The 14,857-nt window shown below is 37.3% G+C and overlaps 1 pseudogene; it reads right to left on the bottom strand.

Moving 5' to 3' along the window:
* Nucleotides 1–3,705: 3,705 nt before the first annotated feature.
* Nucleotides 3,706–14,632, bottom strand: LOC131855845 (ATPase family AAA domain-containing protein At1g05910-like; annotated as a pseudogene).
* Between the last annotated feature and the right edge of the window lie 225 nt (nucleotides 14,633–14,857).

The raw sequence follows: 14,857 nt of genomic DNA, 5'->3' as shown, positions 1-14,857 counted from the left end.
ATAATTCATGTCAAAAAAGATAAAAGGAATATGCATATGTATAGCCTTCAAATATGTTATTGCATCTTGCCCAAAAGATGATTTTCATCCTTCCAACATTGGCATAATTATTGATCTCGAAGCTAGTTATAAAATGCTATCACTTGTGGATAGTTTTTTGAGTTGTAATCATATTTGAATTGTTATTATAGACCAACACAAAATTTCTTTCATAATTCCCCTGAGGTATGTTTTTCTATCAAGTGACACCTTTAGATGGATAAATGTGGGAGCTACTTATCAGAGGGCAATGATAGTTACATTTCACGACATGCTCCATAGAAATTGTGGAAGTTTATTTAGACGATATTTCAAATGGGAAAATAGAAAATAAGAGAATACCACTCATGTCCTTGAATTTATATTTGAATCCTTATATATATATATATATATAATTCCAAGAAATGTATTTTTGGTATAACATCAAAAAACTCTTGATCTTTATTATATCTCAATGATATATAGATGTTTATATTTCTAAGTTTGCAACTATCATGGATATGCCACCCCTTTAAAATTTTAAAACAATATAATTGACTTCAAGGAAAGCTACTAGCCATATGAAGATTAATAGCACAACTTTTTACAAATGTCAACCATTTCCCCACCTTCTCAAGAAAAATGGTGGGTTTCAATGGAATGAATCCTACTGAGAATATTTTGATCATAACAAAGACTATATTGCATCACCAACGGTTCTTATGTCTCCTATTAAAATAATCACATACTTCTACATATCAACTATATTAGTCTCCTTGGGCGCACTCTTAGCACAAAATGATAAACAAGATTGTGAGAAAACAATCTATTATCAATCAAACACTCATGAAAAATGAGCTTTCCTATATTTCTATGGAACGGTAATGTTTAGTAGTCTTTTTTGTACACAAAAATTGTGACATTACATGCTTAGTCACCAAGCAAATCTCATTTATTAATTGGATCCATTCAAATGCCTCTTATTCAAAAATTCTCTTACAATTAATATGGCTAAGAGGGTAACGTTGTTAGGTGAATTTGACAGTAAGTTTTAAGATAAAAAAGAAATTAAAGCATAGGTTTCTATGGATCAATTATTTAAGGCACCTCTTATAGATAATCATCCATTCGCTATAGATAATCTTGATGAATCTATCTTTACTATTGAAGAGCCCTCTATATAGAAGTTATGTCTCGATTGTTCTTGTACTAGTCATGGAGCAAGCGTTTGAATCTTGTTTATACTCAAGGAAATTCCATGTTGAAAGCATTTAGATTTAGCTTTCCATGTGCAAACCATGTTGTTGAATATGAAGCTTTTCTTGTTGGTCTTAATATAACAATTCAATGGAATATCCAACACATCCTTGTTCATGATTATTCTGAACTAATAGTAAAAAAGGTTAATGATGAATATCAAACAAAATATGGTGAATTGATCACCTACAAATACATGGCAAATAGTTTCAAGAATAATTTCTTGCAGATCTAGTTGGAAAAACAATCTAGTTGATGATACTATAGCCATAATTGAATGTGTCTTGGATATGCCAAAGAATAGTCGACATTCTAAGTTCTTGTTGAGAAATTATTAATACCCACACAATGTCCCTAATTTTGAACTTATATGACAGCTTATTGGTCCTTATTCACCCTAGTATCATGATATTTACGCTTACCACCATGGTCAAACTTCACCACCTAACCTTTCACATAAATAACACAAAACTTTCCTCCAATGTACACCATACTTCACTATCCTTGGTGATATTTTATATCAAAGAGGCTTTGATAGTTTATTACTAAGGTACTTAAATATGGCATAGGCCAATTTCTTTGATAGATTGTTACTAAGACTACAACTTGTTTACACCATATGAAATAGTTTATGGGATAAAACATTTCCTTCCAATTGAGTTTGAACACAATACATTAAGGTAAAAACTTTAATTCATTATGGACTTATTAGCAGCCCAAAAAAAGAGAATGATGCAACTTAATGCTCTTGATTTTATCTTAAGAGAAACCTTCCATCATATTGAGATAGTGAGAAAATATTAAATTAAGTGGAAAGACCTCTTTATCAAGACAAAAATGTTGCAAAAAGGTGAATGAACTCTCCTTTATGACTCACAATATAAGGATCATAAGATCAAGATGCAAACAAGGTGGTTAGGACCATATTAGGTTGATGAAGTATATCTAAATGGTGTGATTCATTTATCCACCATTGAACCAATCTATTTTTTTTGGCTGGTCAATGTTAACTAATTAAAGATGTACTAAAGGCATTAAACAGAGATTTTTTAATCGAGCAGTTCAAATCACAAACCACAAACATCAAACATGCAGCATTTCAAAAAGATCTTAAATTTTTCACAGCTGTGATTTTTAATATTATTACTCTCATCTTAATAAAATTCTTTCAATATTACATTGTAATTTGTTTGGAACATTTTTGGTCATACTAATTCCAATAGTAGTAGAATGCCTAGTTGCTTACACAACCATTAGTCTTGTGTAGTCACAAGTCGAGTGTGCTGACGTTTTTTTTCCAAAATTGCACCCATTAAAACCTAAAGCTTTGCGATTACTTATTCTTGATTTTAAATGTTAGTTTGGCCAATGAACAAAACTCAACCCAAAGGTTGACACCTTTTGCTCTTTAAGCTCTGCTAGACCTAAAGGTATCCCTTATCAAAAATGATATATTATTCAGCAACAACAAGCAGATATAAAATAATATGCAAGATTTTCTCAAACTGACAGTGTTCTTGACTATCTCACTTCTTAAATCAAAGAACATGGAGAATCCTAAGCTAACAAAGCAAAGAACATAACTGAAAATAAAGTGTTCAAACGATTCATCTTTGAATTCCAATGAATGCTTAGACCTTTGAACAAATAACTACTCAGATCAGTGCTTCATCCGGGCAACAAAGTCAAATACCAAACCATGCAGAGACTCATCATGACACTACAAATTCACATCCAAGGGGCGTCTTTGTATTATTACATTATAGAAACACTCCCACCAATAGACACTTTCTGCAATTCTTCCGAGAAATCCAAAGATGAACATACATTACTCCATATTCCATTTAGACCAGATTAATCCATTCCTTGAATGAAGACAGTAAATGGAAAATGCAACTCAGAAAGACTAAGAAGACCAATATCAATGTCCTTGACATATCAATTTGAAAGCAATGCACACTCATCCATGGAGACAACAACAAAAAATCAATTTATTCAACCTGAAAGAGAACAATATCATGAAGAAATCTGTTTACAAAGTGAGCATATTCTCACTGAAACCTATGTATTACCAAGATTTCCTGTGCTTATGTCACAATATTAATGATATCTTTTCTTATTTCCCCTGTAGCAGGATTAAGGTCTTCACTGCAAAATTCACTCCTTTAAATTTCTCTGACTGTGAGACAGCAGTTTGGAAACCGCCGTTCGCGACGGGGAAAACGCGAAACGAAGTTCTCCCGTCACGTTTCTGGTAACATAGTAGTTCATAGGACATTCCGTTACAAAACTCTCTTTAAAAATTTCTTTCATCGGATGAGAAGTCCTTCAAAAATTTAAAAATCATAGTTTTGTCCACATCTTTCAATGATATCACCCCTCGACAAATTAGAGCCCCAAAAACACTTCATAGGACATTCGGTTACAAAACTATCTATGAAAATTGCTTTCATCAGATGAGAAGTCCTTCAAGAATTTAATAATTGTAGGTTTGTTTGCATCTGCTAAGGATATCACCCTTCGACAAATTAGAGCATAAAGTCTTTCAAGTTCTGAGATTCCATAACCTTCGGTACATTTCACAAAATTATCTTCTATTGATTCAATCTGTACTGCCAAGTGATTGCTTATTGGCACTTTGGAAGAGGATTTGTGTTCCGGTTGATTCATTATTTCTTCTTGATTATTTGCCTCACATTGCTGCACACCTTTAAATGCCTCATTTGTCACACTACCATGAAGGCATTTTGTTTTTAGAGTATTCTGCCCAGGAGTATCAATCTCCATGGGTTGTGATCTGTCCTCAGCAAATGGATCAGAGTCCCCAGCCACAACTTTACCTGTAGAAAAAACACATTCTGAGAATTTCAATACAATTGTGCTTCTAATTCTAAATATCGAAAATAAAAAAGGATTACAAGTGGCATGGTGCAAAGCATAATTCCACCTTGATCAGGATCACTATTCTGCTTTGAGCGCTTCAAGACCTCGTAACTTTGAGATACATTCATATCAGGCTGAACGTTGCGTAAGCATTCACTTGCTCTTGTAATATGAACTGGTTGAGCAACAGGATTCGAAGGAAAATTTGTAGTTGAATCCTCTGACAAACGAGTTGGCCCACCCTGAGCAGCAATTTTATCACAAAAGGCAACTAGTGCAGGATCCATTTGGGAAAGCATGCCAAGAATCTGATTATGCGTAAGACAAGGATTAGCAAAGTGAACAATAAATGCTTACTACTTGACATAAAACATTTGAACTTCGATTACTATATGTCTCTATTATTAGCATATTTAACCATACCGCATCCCTTAGTGCATATGCTCTGCTGACAATTCGAGCTCCATTGTAGTCATCACCATTATATGCCTGTTATGCAAAACTAATGATAGTTATTATCAGGAATGAATGGAAAACAAATTTTTGTTCAACCCCATAAAGCTGATAGGATCATAGGCATGTCCAATCATGCTTACTTTTGCATTGGCTGGAATTAGTTCCACATCTTGCAGGAATGCTGAGCATGTCAAGTAACGTCGATTATCTACTCGCTGCAGTAAAGTAGTGATATCCATTGGATTTTGAACTATTGCATAATAGTCAGGAGCGTCTTCATCCATGACAGGGTAATGGAAGACACTGAACCGTTTTTCATACAGAAGTCTGCACATTGTATGTGGATACATATAAGCACTCAAAATTAATTTTCACTTGGTAAACACATCCTCAACAAATGAATCAAATAATGATTGATGCATCACTACAAAACCTGCTGCAGACATCCCGAAGACACATTCGGAGTCGTCGAATAGCATGCTCCTCTGCTTCTACCTTGGCACGTAGCTCAGTTTCACTTGGTCCTCTTGCTGCTTTTGGTACCTTTGGAAGTTCAGGATTAGAAACATTCTTTTTAGGAGTAACTACTACTTGTTGATCAGGGATAGTAAGAACAGCATCAACCAGTTGCGAGATGAATCTACACCTGTCATCTGAACTTGGTTTTTCTACTTGGTAACTGCACATAAAGCAAAAGAATGTAATCCATTCAGGATTTTACCTTCTATTATACTAAACCAAAATAAAATTTGCAATGCATTCAAGGTGTACCAGATACCATCGAATTCATGTACACTCAATTCAATGACAAATTCAATTTATACAGAGCCGGAAGCTAACGAGGTACCTGGTACTCAATGCTATAAAGAATGGATTCACATGCCTTAGCATAATCTTGAACAAACTAAGCAGAAAAAATACAAAAACTAAGACAATGATGTCCTTGATACATACATATAGCGACGACTAAACAAGGATGCAGCTTCTCCATCCAATTCATCAGAGGGTACAGAGGAGGTTGCAAGAAGTAATAAAGGAAGGTCTGATGGCAATTCTTCCAGTATAGATAGTAGAACAGCTCTTAGCTGATCATGGGCCTATGAAGCTCAGTGAAACAAACAAAATCAGATATATAGTCATTTTAGGAAGCTCTAGCAATAAAAACAAAGCGATTTCAAATATATCACAGGAAATCCCAAAGGCATAGACCTTTAAAAGTATAAGTGTACTAATGTAATGATATACACACCGTCTCCCACCAAAGTTGAAGTTGAGGCAGATACAAGATAGAAGGAGTAGTCCTCCTTGCTTCTCCCACAATGTGTACTAGTGCTTCCTCAGGGGTCCGTGCACTTGGGTCAGACAAAAGTGATGGAAGCCCAAGACAATGCACAGGGAACCTCTCTAATTCGTGTAAAACTGCAGGGCCAATGTGATCCTGGCAAGAAAAGTAGAAATATAGCATCATTCAGAAATGTAGCTAGATTAGAAGCCAGCCAATTCAAAAGTTTTAAAAAATAGACTCATGTTATAGATGTGTAAACATCTATGAAAGCAATTTCTAACCGTACCAAGCCAACACCCTCCTTCCCACAAAGTAGAAGTCTTGGTCTGTAAACAAATGGAATGGAAGAACCATAGGGAAATCCAAGTAACTTGGCAAGATGGCGAGAACTGTCATTCAGCGAATCTTTTTTATCACCCTTGGCCACTACGTAGAAGATGTCAGAAATATAATCACTGATTATTTTTAGTTGTCCTTGTAAGCATGGAGCTGTTACTGGGGACAATGGCCTTGACTGTACTGTTGCACCTCTATGGGCAGCAGGAGTAATAGTAGACATAGCTTCCAAGAAATCATGCTTCTCTACTTTCACAGAATCCAAATCTATGACAAACTTATCATCACTAGTGTATATTTGAGGATATTTCTCACGGAAAGCATTAATTGCAGCTTCTGTGCACAAAGCTTTTAAATCAGCACCACAATACCCCATACAAGCTACTGCTAATTCCATTCTTAATTCCTCTGATAAAGGATTCTTCCACTTTCTTGTGTGGATCTTTAATATCTCAGCTCGAGCTTTACAATCGGGTAAGGAAAATACAAATTCACGATCAAACCGACCAAGCCGGCGAAGAGCTCCATCAATAGCATCAATCCTGTTTGTCGCTCCAATAAGCACTACTTGACCTCTAGAGTCTAGACCATCCATTAGAGCAAGAAGCGTAGATACAATAGAATTGTGAATTTGTTCTTGTTTACTAGACCTCACTGGGGCAAGACCATCTATTTCATCAAAAAATATTATGGATGGTTGGTTCCTTTGTGCTTCCTCAAATAGTAATTTCAGCTGCCGCTCAGCTTCCCCAACCCACTTGCTAAGCACATCAGCTCCCTTTCGCATGTAAAAGTTTACTTTTTGTCCTGCCTTGGAAGCTGCACATGCTAAAGCCCTTGCAATCAACATTTTTCCGGTTCCCGGAGGACCACACAATAAGACTCCCCTTGGAGGAGAGATGTGATAATTTGCAAAGAAATCAGGATAGAGAAGAGGGAAAAAAACCATTTCTTTCAATGCATCAATGTGGTCAGAAAGCCCTCCAATATCATCAAAACTCACTGTTTCATCAACCTGCAAGGGTTGAATGTCAGCTCCACCTTTTGAACTAGGCTCAGCAGGTTGTGCACCTACACCTCCATAACCAAACGTATCACCTTGGTGTCCCCATCCAGATGCTGCAACTTTCAAGCCCCATGCAGTTGCGTTATGCATGTCAAGTCCGCAACAAACCCATTGCTGACCAAAGTTTGTATTTCCCACATGCATCCATGATGATGAACCAACAGGACCCTGATCCATCTCATCCACAAGAAGAGAATCATCTAACTCATCAACTATTTGTGCACAACGATGTTTTTCCGCCCTTGAGCCACCTCGTCTCGCATCACGTGCATTTTTTATTCCCATTCCTTTATGTAGTACTTTTCATGGTGGAGACTGCAGTCGTTGCTTTTCTTCTTTTTCAAGAGAAACCCTCCTCGCCTCAGTGCGATTTCGGAGAGCATACCGTCTCCTTCCTTCTTGTTCTTTACCCTCCACACCCTCTTCCTCAACTTCATCAACTTCATCTTCCTCTCCTTCATCCCCAGCCTCCCCTTTATTCCTATCATCTTCCTCCTCTGTGCATTCCTAGTCTTCAAAATCTTGAGAAGAATGTCGGATGGTTGACTTTCGAGGCCGAAGTCCTTCTCGCCGTGGCAAAGATATAGTATCTCTTGTCCTCTTCTCTTGCATTGGACTGGACTGCTCATCCAGGCTAGGGTTATTCTCAACTTTAATAGTAGCTAGCCGATATGTTCGTCTCTGCAGCCATTGATACCCAAACTTAAAATATTATGCAACAAAGTATTAGGCAAGAGAAGTTATATCTTCACAAAAACCAGAAACAATGGAGATTGGAGAAAATCCTACCATCAGATCTGCATCCTCTGTGTCTATGTTATCTATTTCATAATCCTCTAAATTGATAGAATTTGTCCTGTTTCTTGTAGAACGAGGTGGAGTGGACGTATGTGACTGCCAGTATAAGCAACTTCAGCATACAAATTTAATCATGAAATATGCCTACATATTTGACAACGTAACGAGTACAAATTTCTTGGAAAGAGCAGCTCAGAACTCTATCGGTTACCTGCACGTTCATGCTCTCTGTCTGATTCGAAGGACCCGCAGTTTTATGAACCTGAGAAAAGAAATCAAAATAATTTAGAGTATGTATTAATATTGGAAAATGTTTAGTCAATGAGAAATTTCAGTGGGCGGCGTGAATGTCACTGACATCATAGTTACCAAATAGAGGTGGGTAATGAATAAGATCTCAATTAATTAAGTCTGGTATCACTCCTTCGTGTCGTACAGTCTGTAACCATATAGATTGTTATGATTGGATATTGACGTATTGGTAAACTTAGGTGGTAGATTGGTATTAAATATATCAGGAATAAATTGAACATGGCTAATATTATCTGTCTGACTGCATTCTCAACATGTTTCCTTTCTCCTCTTATGACGATTTATGGGCAAAATCTCTATACTCATCAAGTTCTTATATTATCACCTCATGGTTTGAGCAATTGTACTCTTACACATTCTTCCTTCCTATATTACTCTTACACATTCTTCCATCCTATAGATTTTCATAGCATCGTCATGTTTCAGTAATCCCTATGTTGTCCTTCCCATGTTATTAGGAGTATGAAACCCATGTTTGCAAAAAGAAGGGCCCAGGTGATTTAAAATAATCACCCCATTTATAAGTACTCATAAAGCATACTCATGGAATAACTAAGCATATTCAATCACATTGAAACATGTAAGATAAGGGGCATTCGTTCAAAACAAAAAGAATTCATGCTGAAAGTTGTCATGCCCCCCGATCTGACATCCCTTATCAGCAAATCTGAATATAAAATTGTCTTACAAAGTAAGACTTAACAATTTTATAAAATCAAACAATGTGCTTTGATCGCCTATAACATACAGTAGGGTTTGTTAATTATCATCAGCCTTAAGGGATCCACCTTTCCTTTCCTATGGTGCAACGATCCTATTCACAAACTATTAGTTAATTAAGAGAAACAGTTCAATCAAACAAGGCATCTCTTAGCAAAAGTCAAATATGAATACGCAGCGGTCAAAGAGCATGACTCTCTAGCATGGAAAAAGGATATAAAAAGATCGTCTTAGCAATTCAAAACGGGGGATGAAAGAAATCAGACTCAGATCATCATCGGAAAAAGCCAGACAAATTCAGATATCGAGAGCCAACATATATTAATAATCTATCTGCGATCTGGTATGAAAAGAATATCAGTTAACGATATGATAATGACTACTTGAATTACTCTTTGAACAGCATATGGGTTGGTTAAGAAATCATATGTTCATATAATTTTGAGCGTATTAATAGGGGCAACTATGCATAATCTTTATATGTGATCATACAATCTCTTATACTGAATTAAGGCAATAATGCATAATCTGTATATGTTGTTTAATACTGTCAACCATAATTAAGAAATAAAGATACAAGGAGGGGAAACGGTGGTGAGGTCCTCTCCGAAGTACGCCACCTCATGGTGGTGACTGAATGGTTCCATGAGGGCAAGGGGGCACAAGGAGTGTTGCCCTTGGGCTTCGGAGGGAAGGATCCTCAAGACACCCTACTGCGGTCATCCGAACTTCCCTATCATGATTGGCTATGGGAGTTAAAGAATTCATATTATAGGGCAGAAGATAAAGGTAGCATGGTGAGGGGAACGGCTACGGGATTCCTCACTAGGTACACCACCCCATGGTAGTGACTGAATGGTCCCATGGGGCCAAGAGGGACAGAGATCTGCTCTTGGGCCTAGGGTAGAGGAACATTCAGGCACCCTAACCTACCCCTTTGTCTTAGTCTCCCTATGGTTGAGACCCATCATTAAGTTTTGCTTATCTTATAATCAGGTTAATGTTCCTAAATCCTAGTAATGAGATCTATGTTTTACTTAGTATATCTAACAATGTTTTGTTTAATTATATTTCAATGATTATCTAACATGTTTGCAGGACCTCAATTGAGGTGATCTAAGTTGGTACATAACCCTACTCCATCTCCTACTTCCTTGGAAATTTGACTTTTAGGCAAACTAGGGCATTTGATAAAAAGGGGACATTACAAGTGGTATCAGAGCATGTTCCTGCCAGCCTGAGGGAATTAATCGATGCAATTAAGCCAACGAACCTTAAGGGCTCTAGAGAGAGAAAAAAGGAAAGCTACAATAGCCATGGAACATGAGTTTAGATCCTTTATGGAGCAAACTACTCAGGCCCTACAAAACATAACAACCACCATAGGCAATCTTAGGACAAATCCAGGGAATGAAAGGGAAAGATCTCCAAGTCAACCAGAGAATAATAATAGGACCACCCGGGAGTCCACCCGTAGAACAAATGCATCACCTTTTCTATTTAGGGAAGAGCCATCTAGAGGTAGTGAAGAAACCCATATCCCTGGCATGAGGGAACTTGCTGCATAATACGCAAGATTAGAACCTGAAATTAAAAGAAGCATTCCCTTCTCTGAATTTTGTGAGGCTGATGCAAGGAGAAACTATAGGAAAAGGAGGACACAGCCTAACTTGGAGATACAAAACAAAGTGGGGAAAATGACCATTCCCAACTTCGATGGATCCAGGAAAATCTCAGCTCATTCATGGATTCAAAAATTAGAGACTCACCTCACCCTTTGTCCTATGACCGAAAGGGATGTTATCACATTTGTCGTACTACACCTAAAAGGAACAGCACATGAATGGTGGCATCATATGGCCTAATTACACAAGATCACAAGAATGTTAGGACCTATGATTCCTTCAAGAGAAGACTTATCGAGAGATTTGACCACACCCATCCCTAAAAATATTACAAGGAATTCACGAGGATAAGACAAAGAGGAACTCTTGAGGAATATATCTCAGAATTTCAAAGATTAGCACTTATGGTCTCTAGAATATCTGAGAAAGACTCATCTATCTATTCATAGAAGGACTAACCGGTGCAACCCGAGGACTAGTGAGTGCTTTTGATCCATCTAGTCTCCAAGAAGCAATCCTTAAAGCTACTTGGTTGGAGGCCGCTCAAACCAAGGGGTGGGATCATTCTAAAAGGACAACATCAAGAGATAAGCACTTCTATGAAAAGGACAAGAACAAGAATATTTACCTCTCCCATGACAAACGAGAAGAACTAAGGAAGAAAGGCCTATGTTTTGATTGCAAGAAGAAATGGGAACAGGGACACACTTGTAAACAAGATGAAACCCAAGAAGAAAAGTTATGCTTTAAATGTAAAGAGGTATGGGGGCCTGGACATAATTGCACTTGAAGGGGCCTTAAAAGTAAACACTTGTGCTACAAGTGCAAAGAGAAGTGGGAACTAGGACACATATGCGGGAAGAAAAGCTAGCTACGTATAATAGGGACAACATCAGATGAAGAAGTAGAGGGTAGCTTGAACAAGAAAATAAGATACGACAAAGGAGGTCTTAAGAGCAGCCCATCAGAAGAAAAGGGGATAATTAACAAATGGAGCTTTGTGGAGGAACCAATCTAGCAATCCCAATGCCCTCATATTCCTAAGATTTCCTCAATAAAAATTGTAATATGTCAACTCATAAGATGCCAAAGCTTCCTTGTCAAGTAATTATGGATCATGTGCATACTCCATGTTCGATGTATGTCTACTCCATGAGTATCTATGATTACCATAAAATCTAGAATATGAGAATAGCAAGAGAAAAAGACTCACCAAGATAACGAACGTGCAAACATGTTGCCAACCTAATTAGTTTTCCAAGTACAATTGGATGGCCTTGATCCTTTTCCTCTAGAAGAGAGAAAACTTGTTTTAAGTTAAATCTTGCTAGTTTGGAACTATTTCAATTAAAGGAGGAAACTCGAGGGTCTTAATTCAAATCTACAACTTATGATGATATTTGAGAAGTACAAGGTGGGTTAGGATTCGTGATCATTCTACTATTGCTTGAGGACAAGCAATTTTGGGAGGGGTAGACTGTCATGCCCCCCGATCTGACATCCCTTATCAGCAAATCTGAATATAAAATTGTCTTACAAAGTAAGACTTAACAATTTTATAATATCAAACAATGTGCTTTGATCGCCTATAACATACAGTAGGGTTTGTTAATTATCATCAGCCTTAAGGGATCCACCTTTCCTTTCCTATGGTGCAACGATCCTATTCACAAACTATTAGTTAATTAAGAGAAACAGTTCAATCAAACAAGGCATCTCTTAGCAAAAGTCAAATATGAATAGGCAGCGGTCAAAGAGCATGACTCTCTAGCATGGAAAAAGGATATAAAAAGATCGTCTTAGCAATTCAAAAGGGGGGATGAAAGAAATCAGACTCAGATCATCATCGGAAAAAGCCAGACAAATTCAGATATCGAGAGCCAACATATATTAATAATCTATCTGCGATCTGGTATGAAAAGAATATCAGTTAACGATATGATAATGACTACTTGAATTACTCTTTGAACAGCATATGGGTTAGTTAAGAAATCATATGTTCATATAATTTTGAGTGTATTAATAGGGGCAACTATGCATAATCTTTATATGAGATCATACAATCTCTTATACTGAATTAAGGCAATAATGCATAATCTGTATATGTTGTTTAATACTGTCAACCATAATTAAGAAATAAAGATACAAGGAGGGGAAACGGTGGTGAGGTCCTCTCCGAAGTATGCCACCTCATGGTGGTGACTGAATGGTTCCATGAGGCCAAGGGGGCACAAGGAGTGTTGCCCTTGGGCTTCGGAGGGAAGGATCCTCAGGACACCCTACTGCGGTCATCCGAACTTCCCTATCATGATTGGCTGCGGGAGTTAAAGAATTCATATTATAGGGCAGAAGATAAAGGTAGCATGGTGAGGGGAACGGCTACGGGATTCCTCACTAGGTACGCCACCCCATGGTAGTGACTGAATGGTCCCATGGGGCCAAGAGGGACAGAGATCTGCTCTTGGGCCTAGGGTAGAGGAACATTCAGGCACCCTAACCTACCCCTTTGTCTTAGTCTCCCTATGGTTGAGATCCATCATTAAGTTTTGCTTATCTTATAATCAAGTTAATGTTCCTAAATCCTAGTAATGAGATCTATGTTTTACTTAGTATATCTAACAATGTTTTGTTTAATTATATTTCAATGATTATCTAACATGTTTGCAGGACCTCAATTGAGGTGATCTTAGTTGGTACATAACCCTACTCCATCTCCTACTTCCTTGGAAATTTGACTTTTTGGCAAACTAGGGCATTTGATAAAAAGGGGACATTACAAAAGTACATGAAACAATTGCATAAGATACAAAGCACATCCATGGATGAACACATGGGAGGCAATACACATAGAGGTGGAAGCATACATGAGAAAGGTATACAGAAACACTTTATGAATGAATCCAATACATCAAGTATGAATGAATCCAATACATCAAGTATGAAGCATACGGATGAATACATAAGGCATGAGTCATACACACGAATAAACGTAAGGTGTAAAGTACAAAGTATACAAATGAATTACATAAGGCAAGAAGCATCCATGCAAAACATAGAATATACACATAAGGCAGGAATACATGTAAAGCATGAAGTGTACACATGAAGTATACACATGAATTCACTTAAGGCATGAAGCAAGTATACATAAGTACCATAAGACATGAAGTGCACACAGGCATGAAATATAATCCAAGAAATTATAATAATGTCCACCATTAACAAAGAATTTGGTTTACATTTATATGATTTATTTCTTCATTTGGCTACAAACACTGCATTGTTATTGACATGTCTTTACAATAAGTGTTCATTAACTATGATATCAACTGAAGCTGTTAAGACTTAAGAATATAACAGCAAATGTGCCTGGAGCAGGGGATTATTCTACCCTATGTAAAGCTGAAAAAATGTTATATATCTTCCAAACTTCAAGTTCATGGACAATCAGATAACTTCATAGACATCTAAAAAGAAAATTAGGAGGACAACTCCTATACTAGATCACCACCAAACAAGATATCAGTTTTTTAAGATCACCACCAAACAAGACACCATTTTGATGTATGAGAGTACACTCATGCAAGCATTCCACTAGATGATTTGTTTTTTCCATTTACCTTATGTTGCTTTGAACTATACAACCCTACCCGCTCCAAATTTATAAATAAGACATCAGTTATGTTCCATAACAAAACCTAAGCCATTGCAAAAATTAAAACAGAGACGCATTGTAAGAGATTGACTTACACTTAAATAAGCTGCATTGCGTAGATTAGGTGTGGGCTGCAGCATTTCGGCGAGGCGGGACGCCGATACAAGGCACCTTTTCTTGAGCTTGGGACTATGCTCGTGCTTATGCTTGTCATGATACATCTGCAGGCTGTGGTTGAGATTCTGCCTCTTGCGCAGGGCTCTCTTTTGCGAATTCTTCTTCTCCTTCTGTTTCTGTTTCTTTGACTCTCCACTGCGTTTTGCGGGCGAAGGGGAGGTTGACGCTTTTCCATCCATAGCTCATACAAAACAAAGCAGCTGCAGACAGCGATCTGCAGACAGCGACTCTTTCTTCTTCTTTGTTTTTTTGTTGTTAAAGACATAACT

The sequence above is a fragment of the Cryptomeria japonica genome, chromosome 2 (assembly GCF_030272615.1).
Source record: "Cryptomeria japonica chromosome 2, Sugi_1.0, whole genome shotgun sequence".
Classification (NCBI taxonomy): Eukaryota; Viridiplantae; Streptophyta; class Pinopsida; order Cupressales; family Cupressaceae; genus Cryptomeria; species Cryptomeria japonica.
Note: the sequence above shows the minus strand (reverse complement) of the source record. Positions and strands in the feature narration are given on the sequence as shown.